The sequence below is a fragment of the Schistocerca nitens genome, chromosome 2 (genome assembly GCF_023898315.1).
Source record: "Schistocerca nitens isolate TAMUIC-IGC-003100 chromosome 2, iqSchNite1.1, whole genome shotgun sequence".
Lineage (NCBI taxonomy): Eukaryota > Metazoa > Arthropoda > Insecta > Orthoptera > Acrididae > Schistocerca > Schistocerca nitens.
The window spans coordinates 1079273417-1079293796 of NC_064615.1; the positions used below are offsets into that span (position 1 = coordinate 1079273417).

The 20380-nt window shown below is 45.8% G+C and overlaps 1 protein-coding gene across 2 annotated transcripts in view; it reads right to left on the reverse strand.

Annotated features, from left to right (window-relative positions):
• The window catches only part of LOC126237476 (solute carrier organic anion transporter family member 5A1), a 464177-nt gene that overhangs the window by 316871 nt on the left and 126926 nt on the right, over positions 1–20380 (reverse strand). Inside the window, exon 2 of one of the 2 annotated variants that reach the window (XM_049947620.1) lies at positions 18270–18343. The gene's annotated coding sequence lies outside the window, so the exon portion shown is untranslated. Of the gene's footprint in view, positions 1–18269; positions 18347–20380 lie in introns of both variants that reach the window. The other variant, XM_049947619.1, reaches the window with a different exon arrangement.

Here is a 20380-nt window from a genome sequence, read left to right on the forward strand (position 1 = left end):
TTGGTAGAAAAAAATTCAGTCTCATTTCTTTTCTCATAAACCTCGTATATATTAATGGCAAGCTGCCATGGACAAATTGGTCTCCGAGAATGGAGCAGGAAAAATTTATAATACTGTATTTCAGCCTCAAGCACGCGTAAAAGAATTTTGATTTCAAATTAAAGACAAAGAAATGTTAGAAAGAAAATACCAGGAAAAACGTGTAGCCCGATCTTTAGAGTGGGAACCCGAGTGAAAAGAAAATCACTAGAATTACACCACCATGCAGAGACATCCAACGATATTCTCGGCAACTGGCCGTATTACTGAAATGAACTGTTCCATGTACCAAAAGATCCCTCAAAATTTCCGTATCAACGTACATAAAGAACTAAAAGGTTACCTTCAAACTGAAAGACATCTTCCAATAAAAGGCATAAGTAAGATCATGATATAGCTCAAAATTAAACATTTAAGGTAGAAAAATTACATATGAGGGAAGCACAGAGCAGGATACAGCTCACAAACTACATTGAGAAGATAAGGTTTGGAAACAAAAGAAATGATGTCCATCAGCTAATTATGTTAATTCTAACTAGTTAGTTGGACTTGACAATGTAAAAGAAAAAAAAAAGAGAATCGTAAAAGCTGCTTCACTCAGAAATTATGCAGGGTACTTGCTGTCGTTTCAGAATCAAAATAAATATCGCAAGCGGCACATACATACCACATTCTTTCATCATCTTGCTGATAATTCCAGATAACTTGCTTGGACTGATTTTTTCGCTCGTATTGAAAGACCATGACTACGGAAAGCACTCTCGCCCCAAATCCACTGTACAATTCTTAACCAACACCTTGTTTGCAATAGACTGATCAAAAATCTATGGTACGAGCTTGAATCATTACTGATGTAACTTAAATTTTTATCAATATTAGTTAGTAGTTGACGTATGCCACAGGTTGACTCATATGAGAAAGAAACGGAGTTCACTCGATGAATGGAGTACTTACAAAATCTCGTTGCTAAGCGCCTGCAACTTTAGGCTACCCGCGTGACACGACCGTGCGCTCAGAAGCAGCAGCGCCAGGGTGGCTCAAACTAGGACTGACAAAGAGGTGGTCTACAAAGCCAATTATTATCTTCCGTCACACGCCGCTTTCCTCATCTCTTTCTTATCTACGTCCTTGACAGCACCGTTAACCAATGCACTGCAGCAAACATTACAACTGTTATAAGCAAATACGAGCACACAAAATATTTGCAGTCGAACAGAAAATGTGTCAGCTGCTTGTGCCCTTGGACTAGAAGATGCGGCTATTGGCAAATCAGCAACCGTGAATCTTTATTTACCAATGTTTCGTACACTCATCTGGGGTCAGTCTCAGACAGGAAAGGAGCTAGATCAAAAATGTAATATATACACGATATAACGGATATAAATGCAGATCACATCAGTATTTACGTCATTTGCAGACTAATAATTACAGTTGTTGAAAGCCGTATGTTTTTAGGTTGGTTAGTACCTCCAAATATGTATGGCAAGAGGAAGCCATCAATGCTTAATTTCCCCTGGGCAGCTAGGCGGTTGTTCCAAGTGTAGATGCACGAGGGCAAAACGGTTAATCCACTCCTGGAAATTGAAATAAGAACACCGTGAATTCATTGTCCCAGGAAGGGGAAACTTTATTGACACATTCCTGGGGTCAGATACATCACATGATCACACTGACAGAACCACAGGCACATAGACACAGGCAACAGAGCATGCACAATGTCGGCACTAGTACAGTGTATATCCACCTTTCGCAGCAATGCAGGCTGCTATTCTCCCATGGAGACGATCGTAGAGATGCTGGATGTAGTCCTGTGGAATGGCTTGCCATGCCATTTCCACCTGGCGCCTCAGTTGGACCAGCGTTCGTGCTGGACGTGCAGACCGCGTGAGACGACGCTTCATCCAGTCCCAAACATGCTCAATGGGGGACAGATCCGGAGATCTTGCTGGCCAGGGTAGTTGACTTACACCTTCTAGAGCACGTTGGGTGGCACGGGATACATGCGGACGTGCATTGTCCTGTTGGAACAGCAAGTTCCCTTGCCGGTCTAGGAATGGTAGAACGATGGGTTCGATGACGGTTTGGATGTACCGTGCACTATTCAGTGTCCCCTCGACGATCACCAGTGGTGTACGGCCAGTGTAGGAGATCGCTCCCCACACCATGATACTGGGTGTTGGCCCTGTGTGCCTCGGTCGTATGCAGTCCTGATTGTGGCGCTCACCTGCACGGCGCCAAACACGCATACGACCATCATTGGCACCAAGGCAGAAGCGACTCTCATCGCTGAAGACGACACGTCTCCATTCGTCCCTCCATTCACGCCTGTCGCGACACCACTGGAGGCGGGCTGCACGATGTTGGGGCGTGAGCGGAAGACGGCCTAACGGTGTGCGGGACCGTAACCCAGCTTCATGGAGACGGTTGCGAATGGTCCTCGCCGATACCCCAGGAGCAACAGTGTCCCTAATTTGCTGGGAAGTGGCGGTGCGGTCCCCTACGGCACTGCGTAGGATCCTACGGTCTTGGCGTGCATCCGTGCGTCGCTGCGGTCCGGTCCCAGGTCGACGGGCACGTGCACCTTCCGCCGACCACTGGCGACAACATCGATGTACTGTGGAGACCTCACGCCCCACGTGTTGAGCAATTCGGCGGTACGTCCACCCGGCCTCCCGCATGCCCACTATACGCCCTCGCTCAAAGTCCGTCAACTGCACATACGGTTCACGTCCACGCTGTCGCGGCATGCTACCAGTGTTAAAGACTGCGATGGAGCTCCGTATGCCACGGCAAACTGGCTGACACTGACGGCGGCGGTGCACAAATGCTGCGCAGCTAGCGCCATTCGACGGCCAACACCGCGGTTCCTGGTGTGTCCGCTGTGCCGTGCGTGTGATCATTGCTTGTACAGCCCTCTCGCAGTGTCCGGAGCAAGTATGGTGGGTCTGACACACCGGTGTCAATGTGTTCTTTTTTCCATTTCCAGGAGTGTCTATACCGACAGGCGTAGTCCACTTAAAAACAACCAGCACACTGATGTATGTAAATATTAAGGTATCACCTTTAAAAATATCTGCACTAATACTCTTCAAACCCATGCCTTTCCACAACAGAAACTGTTCTAAACATAAGGACGTGTTGAACGTGTAAATAATGGTAAAATTTTCAAAGGCTTCAGCCTTACATAGAAGGTGAAATCATGGGAACCATTCCATAACGGATTGAACGAGAACATGTCAGGAAACATTTTTTTAACGATTCGTGAATGAAAATTCCGATCTGCAAACATGTTTAATATTTCAGCTCTGAAGACAAGGGAACCATGGATCGCGCGTGGTTACAGCAGGACGTAGCTCCGACACAGTTTGCAATTCAGTTGTTCATCAGCAATTACACCCTAGAATGAAGGATCTTTATCGAGTGTGATTCAGCATCATCGAAATAACCTTACCACGCCATACAACACAAAATATCAAGGGGAGCTGGAGACGCATAGGCCTCTATAAGTGCCCTTCTTGTTTCTTTTAGCGCACAAAAGACCGCGGAGTTGCGCAAACTGACTAAATTCGCATTCCCCCGGATGGCGCATGTTATACCGAACGCAAGACAAGTCTATATCCGTGCGTGAAAGCGAGTACGATTTCACACGAATAATGCCGACCGTAGCCGAAGCGTTCACTCACTCACTCGTATTCTTTCGAGCGGTGAAAACACATGCAGCTGTACTGTTCACAGATCCCGCGGTCTGCTGATGAAGTGATTTCGAGAAGAAAGAGGGATGGGCATGGCAACTAGGCACAAAGAACACGTGAGTGAACTCAGGCCGTGTCTTTTCGACATCAAAAATAAAGATTGTCACATTGGGATCAAACGCGTTACAGAATTACACAGAATGTGTTGTGCATTAAAAAGAATATAGGCAGCAGAGAATAATGGAGGCAATTAAAAAGGGAATAAGAGCAAAACTTTGCGCACTCAGCACTGCCGATCAAGATCCACCACCTCGACGTCTAAGAGAAGCGAGATTGATAATGAGGATACTCATGTACGAAAAGTGTATTTATTTTGAAAGACTTCGATTCGCCATTGGCACGGAATCTTCGGAGTAGCCGATAAATTCTCGGAAGAAATAATTGCTTTTCTAAACAGAATGACCTTGTTCGCTAATTTCAGTGGCACAAGGTCCAGTAGGAATCCCTAATTAGCCTCGTCACCTTCGTTTGATTTCGAAACGCCTTCTCGTCCTCTACGGTAAGTCATCTTTGAAGAAATATCGTGCTTCCTCTCTCCTACCACATGCACATCTATTTTTTCATCCACAGTAACCGTATTCTTCTTTTCGCGTTGTTCACTGCTTTAGCATATAATGCAGTGGCCGCAACGAAAGCAAAAATTGCTGAGCTACTATACGACAGTTTGCTCTCTGCCCCTACAGTATCGAAGTGCGCTTTATGGTGCGTCTAACCATACACAACTTTTCCCGTTCGCTTTAGCGCACACTTTGTCGCGGTCTTCGAGGAACGTCTTAACGGGCTCGGTGGTGTACATACAGATCCGCTGGATACATATTTCTTAAATCCAAGTACTCCAGTATTTAGTATGCTGCTTTGGCCTGGGAATGCGGGGATTTTTCGGACACACTGTATGTGGAACAGTTCTAAGTAGAAATTGTGTGCCCTTTAAGAGTTTGTGTTGGGGGTCGTGTAAATACACACACGTGGAAGGCAACACCCTCTTCCGCAGTAAACCGTCTCCCCCCGCCCCCCCCCCTCTCTCTCTCTGTCTCTGTGTGTGTGTGGGGGGGGGGGGAGGGGAGCTATATGGGGAGCCCCTCCCCTAGGGTATCAGCAGTCACCACACCCTGCCCCTCGCAACGTTCCCTCGACGATCCAAAGTGCAGCTTGTGGGGGTAAGCTGGCGTCTGTATTACGAAACACGCGCCCCATCGGCAAAGTAAACGCGCAGCTAGCAGCCCCCCACGCAAGCTGCATTCCCTTGCTTCTAAGCAAAGCTGTTGGTGTCTCCGGATGGCAACGCTGGAGGATCGATTAAGTGAGATGTCTAAAAAAAAAAAAAAAACACACTGCAGTCAAACTGAAGTTGCACCCACTGTCCTCAATTGTTCGTTGGATAATTTCCAAAATGTGACTTCCTCTTCAGTTTACCCTCTACCGCTCCCTCTGAAATCACGGAAGCCATTCCCAGATGTCTTATTACACGCCCTATAATCGTTTCCCTTAGCACACTCAGCACCACCTCCCAAATTTGCCAATCCTCTTCTTTTCTGATTTTTCACACAGTCCACAATTCAAATCCATATTATGCTGTACTTCAAACGCAGAAATTTCTTTTCCAAATTAAGGCCTGCGTTTACTACTATAGTTGAATCTCCTTTATCCGTCCAGCTCTCATCTATCTCCCCGGTTCATCCAGATAGTATTTTTGTTTATTTATTATTTTTAAAAGAACGTTAACTTAATAGAATTCGATGCGGTGTCAGTTAACAAGATAAAATTGAATTGTATAGTACAGTATCGCTCCAGTTTGTTGCGAGCACCAAAGAGAAATAAGTTGCTAGGTTCCATCCACGAAAAGATACACTGCGTAGGATGGAGATACAAGAATTGTTGAAAAACATTTATGCTGAATTTGGCATTGGAACTTACTCGGTATCAAGCTGGAAGACTAATCTATCACCAGCCATTTGCGAGTCCACTGACGCACTTTCCACATTTAATAAAGAAACTGGTGGCATTGTCGACCACTTGGAGGCGCTTGACACATTTCAGACATTGACACTAATGATGTAGTTGAGTGGCTGCGAAGTGACAATCACGTTCATAACGGTATAATTTTTGACGAAAGTGTTGGCTTCTATTGCGATGACGATTACGAATTAGCTAACGAAACTGGCGCTCAGTCTGAAGACATGACGACACATACAGAAGTAGCAACACTTCGGTCGAACGCCTGCAGCGGCAGGGGGGGGGGGGGGGGTATTAGGATTCACCGTATTCTACTTAGGTAACCAAGTTTCATCCATCCATCCATCCGGGCATGACCATGCTATATTAGTTGTTTCCGTTCGATGTCACTTGTTAATGATCCTTCTACACCAGTGCACAATGGAGCTTCTTCGTTAGCTTATTGCTATCTTCTGGATGTACCTAATGACTGTGTTGAATTAGGGTTACCGACACCCAGTTTTTAATGGATTCTTCCGTTTTCTTTCTCCATTTTTTAATGCATGGAGTGATTAACTCTCCGTTTTTGTATTTAAGTTTATTAAGAATTATACTTTTGGAATAAATATAATCTTAAAACTTATTCTCTTAAAAAGTGACTTGTAGAAGTGTCTTCGTTTAGGAGTTTGCTGGAAATGGTAGGCAGAACAATAGAAAGATCTGACTTAAGTGCACTAGAGACATATGAACAAATTATTCTCAGTTCTGAAATTCAGTAGAGAAGTAAAGACCACTTTTTTGTTGCAAAGCAATGCAAAAAATATGACGACAGGCCCTATGCATCCCTTGCATATTTTTTCTTACAGAAGGGCACTGAGTTCAAAGACTCTGAAAAGGCTGTAGAACTGTTTCACGTAAGTGAAAATATTTACATAGATGACCTGTATGAGGAATTCAGTAGTCATTACTTGATCAACAGTTTGAAAAACACGGTGATTGTGTTGCAAACTGGCTTAAATTCTTTTCTGGAGTACCTGAGCAAGTTTTATGAAAGATTTCCGAAAGTGGTAGGATTTTTGCTCAGCATCCCTAGGTCAGATGCCTTTGTGGAGCGAATGATTTCATTCATGAACTCCAGGTGATAGCGAACTCTGAAAGCATGCCCTGTTAAGAAATGTTTAAATTTGCAAAAAATGAAATTTAGTTGTTGGAAAATTGCACAGTTTCAGTGAAATACAATTAGAATCAATATGACTAACACGTTACCCAGTGAAAATCGTAAATGAGTACTTTTTTTTCTTTTTTTTTAGGTGTGTGGTTGTGCACTACAAATGGTTAGTGCATAATGTGGAAGGGCTATATGGTTTTTGCGTGATATACTATACACTGATGAACCAAAACATTATTAGCTTGTATGTCCGTCTTTGGAACGAAATACATAAATGATTCTGCGTATCAGGGATCCGACAGTTTGCCGGCCGGTGTGGCCGTGCGGTTCTAAGCGCTGCAGTCTGGAACCGCGTGACCGCTACGGTCGCAGGTTCGAATCCTGCCTCGGGCATGGATGTGTGTGATGTCCTTAGGTTAGTTAGGTTTAAGTAGTTCTAAGTTCTAGGGGACTGATGACCACAGATGTTAAGTCCCATAGTGCTCAGAGCCATTTGAACCATTTGAAGGAGGACTCGAACTTCCGCCGGGACCAGCCGCACAGTCCATGACTGCAGCGCCTCAGACCGCTCGGCTAAACTCCCGCGCGGCCTCTTTCCGTAGATGCACACGACAGCAGCACGTGAACACCCGACCAGCTTCGCTGTTTTCAACAACTTGTTCACAGGTTCTGCGTAATAATAATCTGTCCTTTGTCTAAGTCGCTTATATCAATGGATTTTTCCCATTTTCAGTCCAAATCTTCATTACGTCCGTCCGTGTTTGCTCCGCTTACATATTTTTGTTACCGCGTCACTTACTCGCGAAGCCAACAGGCGGCATTCAACGCCGCGGTGGGCAGTGGTCATAATGTTTCGGCTGATCAGTGTATATGTGTATTTTAGCTTGGAAAATATTACTATAAACAAATAACTAGTCGTCATTCCCTTTTTTATTTTACTAATCTGGCAACCCTAGTCTGAACACACCCATTTGTGTTGCCTCGCATTTCCTCTTCCCTATTTCGCTACACCACAGGCTTCCGTTTAAACAAGAGGTCAGTCTTATTGCCCGAGTTACTCGTTTTATAATTCCTATCCAAGAGAAGCCTATCAGTATCTAACACAGGCCTTAATTTGAGGTAGAAATTTCTGATCATGTACATTTGGAGCACAGCACTATGTGCTAGTGAAGCATGGACTGTGATAAAAACGGAGCAGAAGAGAGTCGAAGCATTTGAGATGGGGTGCTGCAGAAGTATGTTGAAAATAGCCCTCCCGGTTGGCCGTGCGGTCTTCCGGGCGGGAACGAGCGCCTGGTCCCCGGCACGAATACGCCCGGCGGATTTGTGTCGAGGTCCGGTGAGCCGGCCAGTCTGTGGATGGTTTTTAGGCGGTTTTCCATCTGCCTCGGCGAATGCGGGCTGGTTCCCCTTATTCCGACTCCGCTACACTATGTCGCCGATTGCTGCGCAAACAGGTTCTCCACGTACGCGTACACCACCATTACTCTACCTCGCAATCATAGGAGTTACACTCGTCTGGTGTGAGACGTTCCCTGGGGGTCCACCGGGGGTCGAACCGCACCTGCGATAGTCGTCATGGGGTTGCGGACCACTGCGGCTGCGGCGGGGACGGAGCCTCTCCGACGTTTCTAGGTCCCCGGTTAACATAACATAACATGTTGAAAATAAGGTGGACTGATAGGGTAAGGAATGAGGGGGTTTTCTGGAGAATAGGCGAGGAAAGGGATATATGGAAAACGTAAACAAGAAGAACGGAAAGGACGATAGGACATCTGTTAAGACATCATGGAATAACGTCCATGGTACTGATGCAAGCTGTGGAGGGTAAAAAAACGTAGAGGGAGACGGAGGTCGGAATATATCCAACAAATAACTGAGGACGTAGTTTGCAAGTGCTAATCTGAGATGTAAAGGAGAGGAATTCGTGGTGGGGCGCACCAAACAAGTAAAAAAACTGATGACAAAAAATAAATAAATGTAAATGAAATTTAAAAAATCCTTGATCATCTTACCTATGGGACCAAAATCTGCTCCTTGATATTTGCAATAAAGTGCTGTTTCCTCTGCATCGATTTAGATGCTAGATAATTCAGTCCCGATTCGTAGAATGCCTCGTTAGATGTGAGACATCCCGATGGCCGTGACGTTGCCAGGTTAATTAAATCGAAGAATAAAAGGAAATAAATCTCATAAAAGATAAGCGTGGCGTGACGTATGGGTAAGAGAAGTAGAATGGCGGGATCTAGGTTCGAACTCGGGCCGTGCCTTGTGCGAGTCCAGCCCGTTCAGCGCACCGGTCGTTGGTCCTCTCGCTGATAGCGGCCGGGTCCTGCGTGACGCAGAGGGCAGACGCTCGCGTGTCGTGGGCCGTTACAGGGAAACGATATTCGGCGCCGGGAATCGATACCGGGGCCCGGCCCGGGGCATACTTACATAAAGCGGCCAGCTGCCGCGGATATTGTGGGCCTCTCCCCACACCCCGCCAGCTTGCCCTCATCCGCCCACAAAACCCGTTTCATATGGAGCACGATTCGCTGTAATCTTAAAGGGGTCTGCACATGTTCAGTATCTACTGACAACGCTAGTCTGTCAAAGCATCCCTATAACAAAGCGACCCCCACATTGTCAAAAACAGAGTCATAGTACTGTCAGTCGGCAATGTTATTTAACGCGAAAGAAAGTTTGTGGTTCAAATGGCTCTGAGCACTATGGGACTTACCATCTGAGGTCATCAGTCCCCTAGACTTAGAACTACTTAAACCTAACTAACCTAAGGACAACACACACATTTATGCCCGAGGCAGGATTCGAACCTGCGACCGTAGCAGTCGCTCGGTTCCAGACTGAAGCACCTAGAACCGCTCGGCCACCGCGGGCGGCTAGAAAGTTCGTGCCACAGTTATATTAAACAGGGCTCGTACTGAATTTACAAAATAAAAATTTTCTTTACTGACAGTAGTCGCACTCAATGCTGTAGTGAGGTCAAGAATAAAATAAACACTCTCATATAAATTATAACTTCAGCACAGTACCACTGTAATACAGCGTGCGGCAGCGTTCATAGTAGGATATTAAAAACACACCATCAGGCAGTAATTGTAATTTATTTATTATCTCTTATGTCAATCAATAGTGCAAGGTATGCCATTTACTAATGTGTAAGTCATTTTCCATTGGGTGGATTACTTTTTGACTCCTGTCAAATGATGCCCCCTCTGCACAAAAAATTCATCTAGGCGGCGTTGGAAGTTTTCCATAACACGGCGTGACGTATTCCCTGGGACATTGCCGACGGCAGTTCTGATGCGATCCTTCAACTTTTGCTATATGGAGAGTAGCAACCCATCCTTTTCATAGTATTGAAGTAAAGTGTTCATTCTTTCGAAACTAAAACTGTTAATACATTTATTCGACTGTGAGACAAGGCAGTCGGTTACGCTATGGAAAAATATTTGCGATTTCCCACGGAACCATGACTGTAGCCAGCCGTGCACTTCTCCGTCCAAAGCAAATCTACGGCACAAAAAATTTGGAAATCGCATGAGGAGGGATCGGGACTGAATGCTGGATGTGTAAGGGGTTCCCAGCGTACTCTATACAACCTTGGCAACAAGTCTTTGTGCATTATCCTGCAACAGAATGACGCCGTCTGTCAACCCGCTGCTCACTGGCTTTCTGGAACGCGGCGCCACAATGAACACAATGGTACGCAAACACTTCAAACGTCAAGGATGTTGACAGGCGGCATCTTTCAGTCGCAGGATAATGCCCACCCACAGGGGGGGGGGGGGGGGAGAGGGGGGTAGGATTGTTTAGACTACGGTGCAAAAGTTTCGCTAGGAAGTAGGAAGGCCTTACACATCCTCCGTACACTCCTGATCTCTCCCCATGTAATTTCCTTATTTTTGGAGCTCCGAAGAAAGACATTCGTGCACGTCTACTTGCTTCGGACGAAGAGGTGCCCGCCTGGTTTCAATCATGGTTTGCAGGCAACCGCAAACTTTTCTCCTTGAAGGCATTGACTGTCTTGTCCCACAGTAGGATAAATGTATTAACAGTAATGGCGATTACTTTGGAAATAATAAACAGTTTACTTACTTTTTACGTCTGTCTCGTTTGCATCTGACTACTCCTTTTACTTTCGGATGAGTCCTGCATCTTACGAAAAATTATTAACATTGGTACGATATAAAGTGGATGATTAAAATACGTTAATGAGAGAAGCAATTGCAATCAACGAGAAATTAGGAGCAACTCGAGATTTCTGGTGACAGGCAGGTCGTTCGAATGCTTGAAGTTTGGTGCTGTAATAGCAGCAAACACAGTTGGCACAACTGTTATTGAAATCTGTGAAGTAATGGAATCTGTCCTGCAATGGTATATTCAGGTAATTACTGTAAAATATTTTTCTACGTTTTGTGATAATGTGGTAAGGATGACATGTATTTTGCCGAGATCTTACTTGTCACTGTATATGTACGACGTCCTTTTCAAAGTACAGGCCTTTTTCTGAATTGCTGTCTAATTCAATAAACTAACATGCGTGGTGTTTTCAGATTAATAAAGGAAGTAATGTCACAGTGAATTCTCCAGTGATCACCATAAAGTAGTAAATACGTCTACCCCTGCACTGTTCTATTAAAAACGTTCTGTGTTAAACACTACCTGAAAAACTGAATGTGAGGAATGATATGCACAAAGACGAACTGAAAACATAAATAGTGGACACTAATGCAACGTAGCTGATTCGTGCAGCTCCGTCAACCTCTCAAACGGCGAATACTATCAAGCAGTCAGTTCTCCACCTCACATGCTCAGCAAGCATTGAGAATATTTCCAGGGTAATGTATACCGTTCGTCAACGTTTCTAGTATAGACAACACGTTAATACGTCAATATATTGATGGTCTCACAGTATTTTAAAGATGTAAATGCCCCTTAATTACCGTCCAATGTCTTTGACATCGATTTGTTCTAGAACATTGGGACGTATTCTGAGCTGAAACATACCGAGATAGCTCAAACAGAATTACTTCCTTCATGCCACCCAACATGGATCCCGAATACATCACATGAAACCCAATTCCGACTTTTCTCATATGACGTACTGAAAACTTTGGATCAAGGTAGTCAGGTAGATGGAGCCTTTCTTGATTAGAGAAAAGCGTTTCACTTGGTATCACATCGACGCTTATTGTCAGAAGTACGATTAGATGAGGTATCAAGCGAAATTTGTGACTAGACTTAGGATTTTTTGTTAGGGAGGATGCAGCATGTCATTTTGGACGGAGAGTCATAGTCAGATGTAGAACTGACTTCGGGTGTGCTCCACGGAAGTGTACTGGGACCCTTGCTGTTCATTTTGTGTATTAATGACCTTGCAGGCAGTATTAATAACCTTTCGACTTTTGTAGATGATAGAGTTACCTAGAATGAAATATATAGTGTGAATGAAGCTGCACAAATATTCAGACCTTGATAATATTTCAAGGTGGTGCAGAGATTGGCAACGTGAAACTTCCTGGCAGATTAAAACCATGTGCCGGACGCAGACTCGAACTCAGGACCTTTGCCTTTCGCGGGCAAGTGCTCTACCAACTGAGCTACCCAAGCACGACTCAAGACCCGTCCTCGCAGCTTTAATTCCACCAATACCTCTCATTCTGATTGGCAACGTGATTTAAATGCTCAAAATGTAAAACTGCGCACTTCGCGAATCGAAAAAAACATAGTACCGCATGAGTGCAATTTCAATGAGGCACATTTGCAATCAGCCAAGTCATAAAAATACACAGGTGTGACACTTTGTAGGGATATGAAATGGCATGATCGCATAGACTCTCAATCTTGCGTACAGCAGGTGGCAGACTTCAGCTTATTGGTAAAATAGTGGGGAATTATAAATCACTTGTGCGTCCCATCCTAGAGATTGCTGTGGCGTGTGGGGCCTGTGCCAGATACCACTAACAGGGGATACAGAGAAGGGCAGCACAAATGGCCACAGCTTTTTTCCCGTGAGGTCGTGACACAGAGATGCGGAAGAAACTGGACTGGCAGACTTTTAAAGATAGATGTATACTATATCGAGAGATCCTACTGAGGAAGTCCCGCGAACCGGATGTAAATTATTACTCTAGGAATGTACCACAATCCCGAGCGTATCGCTCGCATAGGCGTCGTGAGGACAAGATTATATTAATTACAGCACAAGTGGAAGCAATTTAAACCATCATTCTTCCCAGGCTCGATACGTGAATGGAACGGGAAAAACTCCAATAACTGTTACAATGGAAAGAGCCCTGTGCGATGCACTTCACAGTGCTTCACAGAGTATGGGCGTGCATCTAGATGTAGATACTGGTTCGCGCGATGCCTCCCGTGCGCTTCCGTCGACTGCTTCGTAGCACAGGGAGCTTCGCACGTTTTTCATCGTAGCCCCGCTGCTATTTTCTTGTCAAGTTTTCTGAATGCTACCTGCGATGCCCAATCAAGACTCCTTTCTGGCGCCTGACGTCACAGCCTGCACGGCGGGGTCTCGCTGAGAACGCACCAGAGTGAGGACGTCACAAGGTCCTAGCGGCGCGACCTTCGCTGGACTGCAATGCGGACAGATCGATAGGAAGCAGGTCGATGCTGCAACCAGAAACGGTCTGTCCATCCTGCTCTGACAAGTCGCCGTTAAAAAGTGTTTGCCAACCACTGTCTGGTGAGCTCCCTGCCAGTCGTCTAGCATTTAGCCAAAATACACAGCGGAGCGAAGAAATTATGTTGTAGGGGTGGTCTGATGCGGAGCTCCTTGTACAAGAATGTACGATGAACGGTGTGCTCCGAAAAACTTGTACGTGCACCAGCATTGTGCTCTTTCGGAAGAGATGCGACAGATTGCCATCTTTCCAGAGCAGACAATCCTTCGAACGCTTCTGTGAAGAATCGTGGTCGTCCAACCACTTAGCGCCTAGTGGTAGTTTCCACCTTGCTCCTACCTCTTTCCGTAGATGCTCACGACAGCAGCAGCTGAACATACGACCAACTTCGCCGTTGTCTAGATACTCGTTCACAGGCTCTGCGTAACAATAATCTGCCCTTTGTCAAAGTCGCTTATCTCAATGGATTTCCCCATTTGCAGCCCATATTTTCGGTTTGGTGGTTCCTGGTCAGTCTCTGCTCCGCTTACGTACTTTAGTTAACACTGTCAAGTTCCCGCAAGCCACCAGGTGGCATCCAAGGTCAGCAGTGGGCATAATGTTTTGGCTTATCAGAGCATGTCTTTAAAAAATGGTTCAAATGGCTCTGAGCACTATGCGACTTAACTTCTGAGGTCATCAGTCTCCTAGAACTTAGAACTACTTAAACCTAACTAACCTAAGGACATCACACACATCCATGCCCGAGGCAGGATTCGAACCTGCGACCGTAGCGGTCGCTCGGTTCCAGACTGTAGCGCCTAGAACCGCACGAGCGTGTCTTTAGGCGCACAAATTACCCAGACTGTCTTCATCCAGTATTTCAGAATTAGAGCACTTTGTGACTTCCAACAACTTTTACACATAATTTCAGACCATTTCGAAACTTTTTCAGCTTGACTTCCCCTCCCTCCCCCCACGAAATAATGAAAGGGGAAATTTTGACGCTTACTAAATTTTCGCGGTTCGTCCAGTACAACTTCGGCATCAGAAATAACTTTTTAATTTATTACTTGTTTGAAACTTCCTGGCAGATTAAAACTGTATGCCGGACCGAGACTCGAACTCGAGACCTTTGCCTTTCGTGGGCAACTGCTCTACCAACTGAGCTGCCCAAGCACGACTCACGCCCCGTCCTCACAGCTCTACTTCCGCCAGTACCTCGTCTCCTGCCTTCCAATCTTTACAGAAGCTCTCCTGCGAACCTCGCAGAACTAGCAGTCCTGAAAGAAAGGATATTGCGGAGACATGGCCTAGCCACAGCCTGGGGGATGTTTCCAGAATGAGATTTTCACTCCGCAGATTAAAACTGTGTGCCGGACCGAGACTCGAAGTTGGTAGAGCACTTGCCCGCGAAAGGCAAAGGTCCCGAGTTCGAGTCTCGGTCCGGCACACAGTTTTAATCTGCCGGGAAGTTTCATATCAGCGCACACTCCGCTGCAGAGTGAAAATCTCATTCTATACTTGTTTGCTACTAACTATATTTGCAACAAATTTGCGGACACTAACCATTACACCAGTGCATGAACCTGCTAAATTATGTCAGTATATGATACATAGTTGAGGAAATAAAGGTTTTTATTTTTTTTTTACTTTTTGATTGGTCTATGGGTGAATAATCCGATATTAATAAAACCAACATTATTAGGGTTTTGCGCCTTCAATCATAAAGATGCTTACCGTAAAAAATTAACACATTAACTAATTTGTAAAGTAATAACAGGTATGAAGATGTTTTATACGTGATAGTTCTATTCTTAAGCAATCAGAAGGCTCTAAGCGCTATGCGACTTAACATTTGAGGTTATCAGTCCCCTAGACTTAGAACTACTTAAACCTAACCAACCTAAGGACATCACACACATACATATCCAAGGCAGGATTCGAACCTGCGACCGTAGCAGCAGCGCGGCTCCAGACTGAAGCGCCTAGAACCGCTCGGCCACAGCGGCCGGCTCTTTTAAGATCTATGGGTGGGGTCGCGGTTACTGGTGATGATGTAATTGATTAGCAGAAGTTTATTGAAACGTTTTAGATGTATGCAATTTGATTACGTTAACATTTACGTATAATATACCATACAAGCATAGTCACCCCCTACAAATTTTCCAACTGGTTTTTGACATTGTGCTTCTTTTTACGTCATTGAAATACAATGTCACTCTGTTGCATCAAGTTATACAGGAAAATAGTTTTCTGTGACATCTGTGTCGACCGCAAAAATTAATCCCGCCTCGTGGCTTTACATCGAAAAAAAAAAAAACAGTATGTGAAAACAATGCGACCGGAAAGCTACGTGAATTAGCACATCGCTCCCGGGATTCGGGGAGATACGCCGGCCTAGATACAGTCCGCCCGGTGGATTAATGACGAGAGCCAGTATGTTGGCTAGCCTGGATGATCTCCACATCCGACTAGGTGAATACCGGGCTGGTACCCACGTCCCACCTAAGTTACACGGTTCGCCAACATTTACACAACGATGGCACACTTCCGTATGGAATAACACTAGACGCAGACATATGGGGTAGACAAATTCCATCCCTCGGCCCCGCGAGGGGGGGGGGGGGGAAGATGACGGTGGGAAGAGGATGGGGAGGGGAGACTCTACATTACCAAAGCCAATAATTAACATGTCGACGCCGTAGAGATACAGGATAAAGTCCACGGAAAAGAAGCTGTCGAAACGAAAAATCATGTACTATTCCATGACACCTACTGAGGATGTCTTGTTAAAAGCCGAAACGTGTCTCAGCGAATAAATAACATTCGGGTTTTTTATCTTGTCTGAAGGTACTGAGGTTTTAAGTGGCACGGACAATAAGGTTCCCTGTCCTGTGTATGGCCCGGCGGTGACGTCTGTTTGTAGAGGCACTCGCGCGGTACAGGGAACGGAGAGCTCGCCTTGTGTGCGCCTCCCAAACAAACACACACGGACTCGTGTGTGAGGAGTCGTAGCCGCCTCGCCCGTGGACCATTGTTAGGCGAGCGGCTATCAGTACATATGGGCAGGACACGACACGGGCAAACAGCTCCGCCGCGACCAAACGTCCAAAGTCAGCACGGCCCTCTTGTGTGACTGCCCCGTGTGTGTGTGTGTGTGTGTGTGTGTGTGTGTGTGTGTGTGTGTGTGTGTGTGAGTGTGCGCGCGCGCCCGTGCTCTCGCATTCGCTTAAAATTTTCCACCGCTAACAAAATTTTAATAGACACTATTGAGGAATCTAGGAACACACTCCCACTCCCTACGTATTGTCCCTGTACAGACGGCTGAGACAAGATTTAATATAAATACAGAACGCACAGTGGAGCTTACGCAATCATTCTTCTTGCGCTCCCTACGCAATAGAACGGCATGAAGCCCTAATGGCTACCTTTATGTACCCCTTTTAAGTACCCATGAATATAGATTCTTCGACCATGGTATTTGTATCTCAATGCTTTTAATGACCTGATGATGGCAGCAGGACGAAACGCGCACAGTGTAACACTTGTGAAAGCAGATACATTGGACAAACAGGTAGACCATTTGATGTTTGATACAAAGAACACAAGAGAGGTTGGAAGTATGGGGCAAACGACTCCACACTTGCAGGACATCTGAGAGAACATAACCACAAACCAATCACTAGAGAAGAACACATGAAAATAATTAGAATCAGCAATAAAAAAAAACACCTCCTAACGCTGCAAGAAAATTACCATATACAGAAAACAAAAGCAGAAAGGAAAACCCTGTTGAACGATCAAGTACACATACCATACAATTCATTGTTTACACTAATAGATAAAATAATGGAACAACGCTCCCAAAGAGGATAATAATAATAATACCACTACCCAATATAATAATATACCACCAAATACCTTTTCACTCGCTTATCCATGAACATCTCCACAGAACATTGAAACAAAAAGTGAAATCAGCTATCACCAAAGCATTCAACCACTCTCTAACAGCTATTACATTCATATTTAACACTCAAGAACTCAAACCACCAACCCCCACCCACCTACACTACAAGAAAGAACCACCATATACACACTCACGCTCTCATTTTGCGACAGAGCAGTTGCACCTTTGAAACTGCTCACTGAACTCTCTGGCCACGCTTCCGCTCTAGTTTTTCCCAGTGCAAAACTTCGGCGAGACATGTTCCAATCCTCTATTTTGTCAGATTGAATATCATCCTATTTTTGAGTGTCCATATGTTCTTGACCAAAAATTCTGCCATTCAAATAAAAAACATACAATTTGATACGTATTCAAAAAAAGTTACAATTTCGCAGTGGTATGCTTCAGCCATTAATAGTTAGCAACATATACCACGGTAAAAAACAATTTTAAATTACTAATAGTCAAAGCAGAGTTAATTTTCAGTGTCTTATTGAAGACTGCACACACTCAAGAATGCTATACGGCACTGAACTGTGGAGTTTCGCTTTACGGCAGTTCAGCTACATTCCCATCGGCCTGTCGTCTGACAGACCACAATTATGACGTCAGCAAAGACTGAATGGCACCGGTACCCAAAAGCGAAGCTACTTCACACTCCGGTGAAATATATTCCCTATAACGACATCTGAACGGATTGCACCAAAGTCGAGTTGTAAAAACTTCCCGACTGGTCTTTGTTTTAGGGCGCAGAAAGAAAGCATGTAGACGAAATATCAGTAAGTGTTATGGACATTTACCTCTTCTCTGTAGCCTTGGTGACTAACGCTCGCTTCTGCGGTGGTGAAAGACTCGTCGATTGCCGGATCGAATTCTGCTGGAGAAAAGGAAAACAAAATTAGAATATCTAGTATTTTATCAAGGAAAGGACAGGTACTTTATTTTAGTTTGTACAGTAATGTGTTACATCACCAACAACTTTAATCTTGGCACAATTCAGTGCACCTTTAACCCATACGGACACAGTGTCTGCTTCATTTACTTTACGACGATTCCTTGTCCTAAGAATCTATTGATAATACACTCCTGGAAATTGAAATAAGAACACCGTGAATTCATTGTCCCAGGAAGGGGAAACTTTATTGACACATTCCTGGGGTCAGATACATCACATGATCACACTGACAGAACCACAGGCACATAGACACAGGCAACAGAGCATGCACAATGTCGGCACTAGTACAGTGTATATCCACCTTTCGCAGCAATGCAGGCTGCTATTCTCCCATGGAGACGATCGTAGAGATGCTGGATGTAGTCCTGTGGAACGGCTTGCCATGCCATTTCCACCTGGCGCCTCAGTTGGACCAGCGGTCGTGCTGGACGTGCAGACCGCGTGAGACGACGCTTCATCCAGTCCCAAACATGCTTAATGGGGGACAGATCCGGAGATCTTGCTGGCCAGGGTAGTTGACTTACACCTTCTAGAGCACGTTGGGTGGCACGGGATACATGCGGACGTGCATTGTCCTGTTGGAACAGCAAGTTCCCTTGCCGGTCTAGGAATGGTAGAACGATGGGTTCGATGACGGTTTGGATGTACCGTGCACTATTCAGTGTCCCCTCGACGATCACCAGTGGTGTACGGCCAGTGTAGGAGATCGCTCCCCACACCATGATGCCGGGTGTTGGCCCTGTGTGCCTCGGTCGTATGCAGTCCTGATTGTGGCGCTCACCTGCACGGCGCCAAACACGCATACGACCATCATTGGCACCAAGGCAGAAGCGACTCTCATCGCTGAAGACGACACGTCTCCATTCGTCCCTCCATTCACGCCTGTCGCGACACCACTGGAGGCGGGCTGCACGATGTTGGGGCGTGAGCGGAAGACGGCCTAACGGTGTGCGGGACCGTAGCCCAGCTTCATGGAGACGGTTGCGAATGGTCCTCGCCGATACCCCAGGAGCAACAGTGTCCCTAATTTGCTGGGAAGTGGCGGTGCGGTCCCCTACGGCACTGCGTAGGATCCTACGGTCTTGGCGTGCATCCGTGCGTCGCTGCGGTCCGGTCCCAGGTCGACGGGCACGTGCACCTTCCGCCGACCACTGGCGACAACATCGATGTACTGTGGAGACCTCACGCCCCACGTGTTGAGCAATTCGGCGGTACGTCCACCCGGCCTCCCGCATGCCCACTATACGCCCTCGCTCAAAGTCCGTCAACTGCACATACGGTTCACGTCCACGCTGTCGCGGCATGCTACCAGTGTTAAAGACTGCGATGGAGCTCCGTATGCCACGGCAAACTGGCTGACACTGACGGCGGCGGTGCACAAATGCTGCGCAGCTAGCGCCATTCGACGGCCAACCCCGCGGTTCCTGGTGTGTCCGCTGTGCCGTGCGTGTGATCATTGCTTGTACAGCCCTCTCGCAGTGTCCGGAGCAAGTATGGTGGGTCTGACACACCGGTGTCAATGTGTTCTTTTTTCCATTTCCAGGAGTGTATATCTATTACTGCGAGGAGCGGAGTAGGTGCGGAAGGTATTCTTCATCGTCCTTCAGTGTTTTGTAGATGCTTACTGAATTTTACACTTACTAATGCTGATGCTAGTGCACATGTTAATGGTTGGGTTGCTGTGGCTCTAGTTCGTGGTGGTAAAGTGGAGACTGTGTCAGGGCTGGAGACTTAACAGTCGAGAAGTTATTGCTTATAGCACATTTCAGATATGTGAAGTGTGTAACAGAGAACGTGGTTCGTCTTACTATATGTCTACAATGCCGTTGGTTCTTAGGATGAGGAATCGTCGTAAAGTAAATGAATCAGAGTCTGTGTCCGTATGGGTTAAAGGTGCACTGAATTGTGCCAAGATTAAAGTTGTTGGTAATGTGACACATTACTATAGAAACTGAA